Below are 6,963 nucleotides of genomic sequence, written 5' to 3' on the forward strand. Positions count from 1 at the left end.
TCCTCCGACAGCGCAGCGCTCCCTCAGTACTGCTCCTCTGACAGTGCAGCGCACCCACAGTACTGCTCCTCTGACAGTGCAGCACTCCCTCAGTATTGCTCCTCCGACAGCGCAGCGCTCCCTCAGTATTACTCCTCTGACATTGCAGCGCTCCCTCAGTACTGCCCCTCTGACAGCTCAGCACTCCCTCAGTATTGCGCCTCTGACAGTGCAGCGCTCCCTCAGTACTGCTCCTCCAACAGCGCAGCACTTCCTCAGTATTGCTCCTCCGACAGCGCAGCGCTCCCTCAGTACTACCCTTCCGACAGCGCAGCGCTCCCTCAGCACTGCTCCTCCGACAGCACAGCGCTCCCTCAGTACTGCTACTCCGACAGCGCAGCGCTCCCTCAGTACTGCTCCTCTGACAGTGCAGCGCTCCCTCCGTATTGCTCCTCTGACATTGCAGCGCTCCCTCAGTACTGCCCCTCCGACACCGCAGCACTGCCTCAGTATTGCTCCTCTGACAGTGCAGCGCTCCCTCAGTACTTCTCCTCCAACAGCGCAGCGCTCCCTCAATATTACCCTCCGACAGCGCAGCGCTCCTTCAGTAATGCCCCTCCGACAGCGCAGCGCTCCCTCAGTACTGCCTCTCTGACAGCGCAGCGCTCCCTCAGTATTGCTCCTCTGACAGTGCAGCGCTCCCTCAGTACTACTCCTCTGACAGTGCAGCGCTCCCTCAGTACTGTTCCTCCGACAGTGCAGCTCTCTCAGTACTGCTCGCACAACAGCACAGCGTTCCCTCAGAATTGCTCCTCCGACAGCGCAGCGCTCCCTCAGTACTGCTCCTCTGACACTGCAGCGCTCCCACAGTACTGCTCCTCTGACAGTGCAGCGCTCCCTCAGTACTGTTCCTCCGAAAGTGCAGCTCCCTCAGTACTGCTCGCAGAACAGCACAGCGTTCCCTCAGAATTGCTCCTCCGACAGCGCAGCGCTCCCGCAGTATTACTCCTCTGACATTGCAGCGCTCCCTCAGTACGGCCCATCTGACAGCGCAGCACTCCCTCAGTATTGCGCCTCTGACAGTGCAGCGCTCCCTCAGTACTGCTCCTCCAACAGCGCAGCACTTCCTCAGTATTGCGCCTCCGACAGCGCAGCGCTCCCTCAGTACTACCCTTCCGACAGCGCAGCGCTCCCTCAGTACTGCTCCTCCGACAGGGCAGCGCTCCCTCAGTACTGCTACTCCGACAGCGCAGCGCTCCCTCAGTACTGCTCCTCTGACAGTGCAGTGCTCCCTCAGTATTGCTCCTCGGACATTGCAGCGCTCCCTCAGTACTGCCCCTCCGACAGCGCAGCACTCCCTCAGTATTGCTCCTCTGACAGTGCAGCGCTCCCTCAGTACTTCTCCTCCAACAGCGCAGCGCTCCCTCAGTACTGCCCCTCCGACAGCCCAGCGCTCCCTCAGTACTGCTCCTCCGACAGCGCAGCGCTCCTTCAGTACTGCTCCTCCCACAGCGCAGCGCTCCCTCAGTACTGCTCCTCCGACAGCGCAGCGCTCCCTCAGTATTGCTCCTCCGACAGCGCAGCGCTCCCTCAGTACTGCCGCTCCGACGGCGCAGTGCTCCCTCAGTACTGCTCCTCCGACAGTGCAGCACTCCCTCATTACTGCTCCTCCAACAGCGCAGCGCTCCCTTAATACGGCTCCTCGGACAGTGCGGCGCTACCTCAGTATTGCTCCTCCGACAGCGCAGCGCTCCCTCCGTACTGCCCCTCCGACAGCGCAGCGCTCCCTCAGTGCTGCTCCTCCGACAGCGCAGCGCTCCCTCAGTACTGCTCCTCCGACAGCGCAGCGCTCCCTCAGTGCAGCCCCTCCGACAGCGCAGCACTCCCTCAGTACTGCTCCTCCGACAGTGCAGCGCTCCCTCAGTGCTGCTCCTCCGACAGTGCTGCGCTCCCTCAGTTTAGCTCCTCCGACAGCGCAGCGCTCCCTCAGTACTGCCCCTCAGACAGCGCAGCACTCCCTCAGTACTCCTCCAGCAGCAGTGCAGCGCTCCCTCAGTACTGCTCCTCCAACAGCGCAGCGCTCCGTCAGTCCAGCCCCTCCGACAGCGCAGCGCTCCCGCAGTACTGCTCCTCTGACAGCGCAGCGCTCCCTCAGTACTGCTCCTCCGACAGTGCAGCGCTCCCTCAGTTTTGCTCCTCCGACAACGCAGCGCTCCCTCAGTACTGCCCCTCCGACAGTGCAGCGCACCCTCAGTACTGCTCCTCTGACAGCGCAGCGCTCCCTCAGTACTGCCCCTCTGACAGCGCAGTGCTTCCTCAGTACTGCTCCTCCGACAGCGCAGCGCTCCCTCAGTACTGCTCCTCTGACAGCGCAGCGCTCCCTCAGTACTGCCCCTCCGACAGCACAGCGCTCCCTCAGTACTGCCCCTCCGACGACGCAGCGCTCCCTCAGTACTGCTCCTCTGACAGCGCAGCGCTGCCTCAGTACTGCTCCTCCGACAGCACAGCGTTCCCTCAGTACTGCTCTTCCGACAGCGCTGCACTCCCTCAGTACTGCCCCACCAGCAGTGCAGCACTCCCTCAGTACTGCTCCTCCGACAGCGCAGCGCTCCCTCAGTGCAGCCCCTCCGACAGCGCAGCACTCCCTCAGTACTGCTCCTCCGACAGTGCAGCGCTCCCTCAGTGCTGCTCCTCCGACAGTGCTGCGCTCCCTCAGTTTAGCTCCTCCGACAGCGCAGCGCTCCCTCAGTACTGCCCCTCAGACAGCGCAGCACTCCCTCAGTACTCCTCCAGCAGCAGTGCAGCGCTCCCTCAGTACTGCTCCTCCAACAGCGCAGCGCTCCGTCAGTCCAGCCCCTCCGACAGCGCAGCGCTCCCGCAGTACTGCTCCTCTGACAGCGCAGCGCTCCCTCAGTACTGCTCCTCCGACAGTGCAGCGCTCCCTCAGTTTTGCTCCTCCGACAACGCAGCGCTCCCTCAGTACTGCCCCTCCGACAGTGCAGCGCACCCTCAGTACTGCTCCTCTGACAGCGCAGCGCTCCCTCAGTACTGCCCCTCTGACAGCGCAGTGCTTCCTCAGTACTGCTCCTCCGACAGCGCAGCGCTCCCTCAGTACTGCTCCTCTGACAGCGCAGCGCTCCCTCAGTACTGCCCCTCCGACAGCGCAGCGCTCCCTCAGTACTGCCCCTCCGACGACGCAGCGCTCCCTCAGTACTGCTCCTCTGACAGCGCAGCGCTGCCTCAGTACTGCTCCTCCGACAGCACAGCGTTCCCTCAGTACTGCTCTTCCGACAGCGCTGCACTCCCTCAGTACTGCCCCACCAGCAGTGCAGCACTCCCTCAGTACTGCTCCTCCGACAGCACAGCGCTCCCTCAGTACTGCCCCTCTGACAGCGCAGCGCTCCCTCAGTACTGCTCCTCCAGCAGTGCAGCGTTCCCTCAGTACTGCTCCTCCAACAGCGCAGCGCTCCCTCAGTACTGCTCCTCCGACAGCGCAGCACTCCCTCAGTACGGCCCCTCCGACAGCGCAGCGCTCCCTCAGTAATGCTCCTCCAACATTGCAGCTTTCCCTCAGTACAGCTCCTCTGACAGTCCAGCGCTCCCTCAATACTGCCCCTCCGACAGCGCAGCGCTCCCTCAGTACTGCTCCTGCGACAGCGCAGCGTTACCTCAGTACTGCTCCTCCAACAGCGCAGCACTCCCTCAGTACTGCCCCTCCAACAGCGCAGTGATCCCTCAGTACTGCTCCTCCGACAGCGCAGCACTCCCTCAGTATTGCCCCTCCAACAGCACAGCGCTCCCTCAGTACTGCTCCTCCAACAGCGCAGCGTTCCCTCAGTACTGCTCCTCCGACAGTGCAGCGCTCCCTCAGTACTGCCCCTCCGACAGCGCAGCACTCCGTCATTACTGCTCCTCCGACAGCGCAGCGCTCCCTCAGTACTGCTCTTCTGACACTGCAGCGCTCCCTCAGTACTGCTCATCCGACAGCGCAGCGCTCCCTCAGTACTGCACCTCCTACAGCGCAGCGCTCCCTCAGTATTGCTCCTCCGACAGCGCAGCGCTCCCTCAGTTTTACCCCTCCGACAGCGCAGCGCTCCTTCAGTACTGCCCCTCCGACAGCGCAGCGCTCCCTCAGTACTGCCTCTCCGACAGTGCAGCTCCCTCAGTACTGCTCCCACGACAGCACAGCGCTCCCTCTGTATTGCTCCTCCGACAGCGCAGCGCTCCCTCAGTACTGCTCCTCTGACAGTGCAGCGCTCCCACAGTACTGCTCCTCTGACAGTGCAGCACTCCCTCAGTATTGCTCCTCCGACAGCGCAGCGCTCCCTCAGTACTGCTCCTCTGACAGCGCAGCGCTCCCTCAGTACTGCCCCTCCGACAGCACAGCGCTCCCTCAGTACTGCCCCTCCGACGACGCAGCGCTCCCTCAGTACTGCTCCTCTGACAGCGCAGCGCTGCCTCAGTACTGCTCCTCCGACAGCACAGCGTTCCCTCAGTACTGCTCTTCCGACAGCGCTGCACTCCCTCAGTACTGCCCCACCAGCAGTGCAGCACTCCCTCAGTACTGCTCCTCCGACAGCACAGCGCTCCCTCAGTACTGCCCCTCTGACAGTGCAGCGCTCCCTCAGTACTGCTCCTCCAGCAGTGCAGCGTTCCCTCAGTACTGCTCCTCCAACAGCGCAGCGCTCCCTCAGTACTGCTCCTCCGACAGCGCAGCACTCCCTCAGTACGGCCCCTCCGACAGCGCAGCGCTCCCTCAGTAATGCTCCTCCAACATTGCAGCTTTCCCTCAGTGCAGCTCCTCTGACAGTCCAGCGCTCCCTCAATACTGCCCCTCCGACAGCGCAGCGCTCCCTCAGTACTGCTCCTGCGACAGCGCAGCGTTACCTCAGTACTGCTCCTCCAACAGCGCAGCACTCCCTCAGTACTGCCCCTCCAACAGCGCAGTGATCCCTCAGTACTGCTCCTCCGACAGCGCAGCACTCCCTCAGTATTGCCCCTCCAACAGCACAGCGCTCCCTCAGTACTGCTCCTCCAACAGCGCAGCATTCCCTCAGTACTGCTCCTCCGACAGTGCAGCGCTCCCTCAGTACTGCCCCTCCGACAGCGCAGCACTCCGTCATTACTGCTCCTCCGACAGCGCAGCGCTCCCTCAGTACTGCTCTTCTGACACTGCAGCGCTCCCTCAGTACTGCTCATCCGACAGCGCAGCGCTCCCTCAGTACTGCACCTCCTACAGCGCAGCGCTCCCTCAGTATTGTTCCTCCGACAGCGCAGCGCTCCCTCAGTTTTACCCCTCCGACAGCGCAGCGCTCCTTCAGTACTGCCCCTCCGACAGCGCAGCGCTCCCTCAGTACTGCCTCTCCGACAGTGCAGCTCCCTCAGTACTGCTCCCACGACAGCACAGCGCTCCCTCTGTATTGCTCCTCCGACAGCGCAGCGCTCCCTCAGTACTGCTCCTCTGACAGTGCAGCGCTCCCACAGTACTGCTCCTCTGACAGTGCAGCACTCCCTCAGTATTGCTCCTCCGACAGCGCAGCGCTCCCTCAGTATTACTCCTCTGACATTGCAGTGCTCCCTCAGTACTGCCCCTCTGACAGCGCAGCACTCCCTCAGTATTGAGCCTCTGACAGTGCAGCGCTCCCTCAGTACTGCTCCTCCAACAGCGCAGCGCTTCCTCAGTATTGCTCCTCCGACAGCGCAGCGCTCCCTCAGTACTACCCTTCCGACAGCGCAGCACTCTCTCAGTACTGCTCCTCTGACAGCGCAGCGCTCCCTCAGTACTGCTCCTCCCACAGCGCAGCGCTCCCTCAGTACTGCTCCTCCGACAGTGCAGCGCTCCCTCAGTACTGCTACTCCGACAGCGCAGCGCTCCCTCAGTACTGCTCCTCCGACAGCGCAGCGCTCCCTCAGTATTGCTCCTCATACAGCGCAGCGCTCCCTCAGTACTGCCCCTCCGACAGCACAGTGCTCCCTCAGTACTGCTCCTCCGACAGTGCAGCGCTCCCTCATTACTGCTCCTCCGACAGCGCAGCACTCCCTTAGTACGGCTCCTCGGACAGTGCAGCGCTACCTCAGTATTGCTCCTCCGACAGCGCGGCGCTCCCTCAGTACTGCCCCTCCGACAGCGCTGCGCTCCCTCAGTACTGCTCCTCCTACAGTGCAGCGCTTCCTCAGTACTGCTCCTCCGACAGCGCAGCGCCCCCTCAGTGCAGCCCCTCCGACAGCGCAGCGCTCCCTCAGTACTGCTCCTCCGACAGTGCAGTGCTCCCTCAGTGCTGCTCCTCCGACTGTGTTGCGCTCCCTCAGTATAGCTCCTCCGACAGCGCAGCGCTCCCTCAGTATTGCCCCTCCGACAGCACAGCGCTCCCTCAGTAATACCCATCCGACAGCGCAGCGCTCCCTCAGTACTGCCCCTCCGACAGTGCAGCGCTCCCTCAGCACTGCCCCTCCGACAGTGCAGCTCCCTCAGTACTGCTGCCGCGACAGCACAGCGCTCCCACAGTATTGCTCCTCTGACAGCGCAGCGCTCCCTCAGTACTGTTCCCCCGACAGCGCAGCGCTCCCTCAGGGCTGCTCCTCTGACAGTGCAGCGCTCCCTCAGTACTGCTCCTCTGACAGTGCAGCACTCCCTCAGTATTGCTCCTCCGACAGCGCAGCGCTCCCTCAGTATTGCTCCTCTGACATTGCAGCGCTCCCTCAGTACTGGCCCTCCGACAGCGCAGCACTCCCTCAGTATTGCTCTTCTGACAGTGCAGCGCTCCCTCAGTACTGCTCCTCCGACAGCGCAGCGCTCCCTCAGTATTGCTCCTCCGAAAGCGCAGCGCTCCCTCAGTGCTACCCTTCCGACAGCGCAGCGCTCCCTCAGTACTGCTCCTCCGACAGCACAGCGCTCCCTCAGTACTGCTCCTCCGACAGAGCAGCGCTCCCTCAGTACTGCTCCTCCGACAGCGCAGCGCTCCCTCAGTACTGCTACTCCGACAG

The sequence above is a fragment of the Somniosus microcephalus genome, chromosome 1, assembly GCF_052327205.1.
Source record: "Somniosus microcephalus isolate GS21.2 chromosome 1, FLI_Smic_1.0, whole genome shotgun sequence".
NCBI lineage: Eukaryota > Metazoa > Chordata > Chondrichthyes > Squaliformes > Somniosidae > Somniosus > Somniosus microcephalus.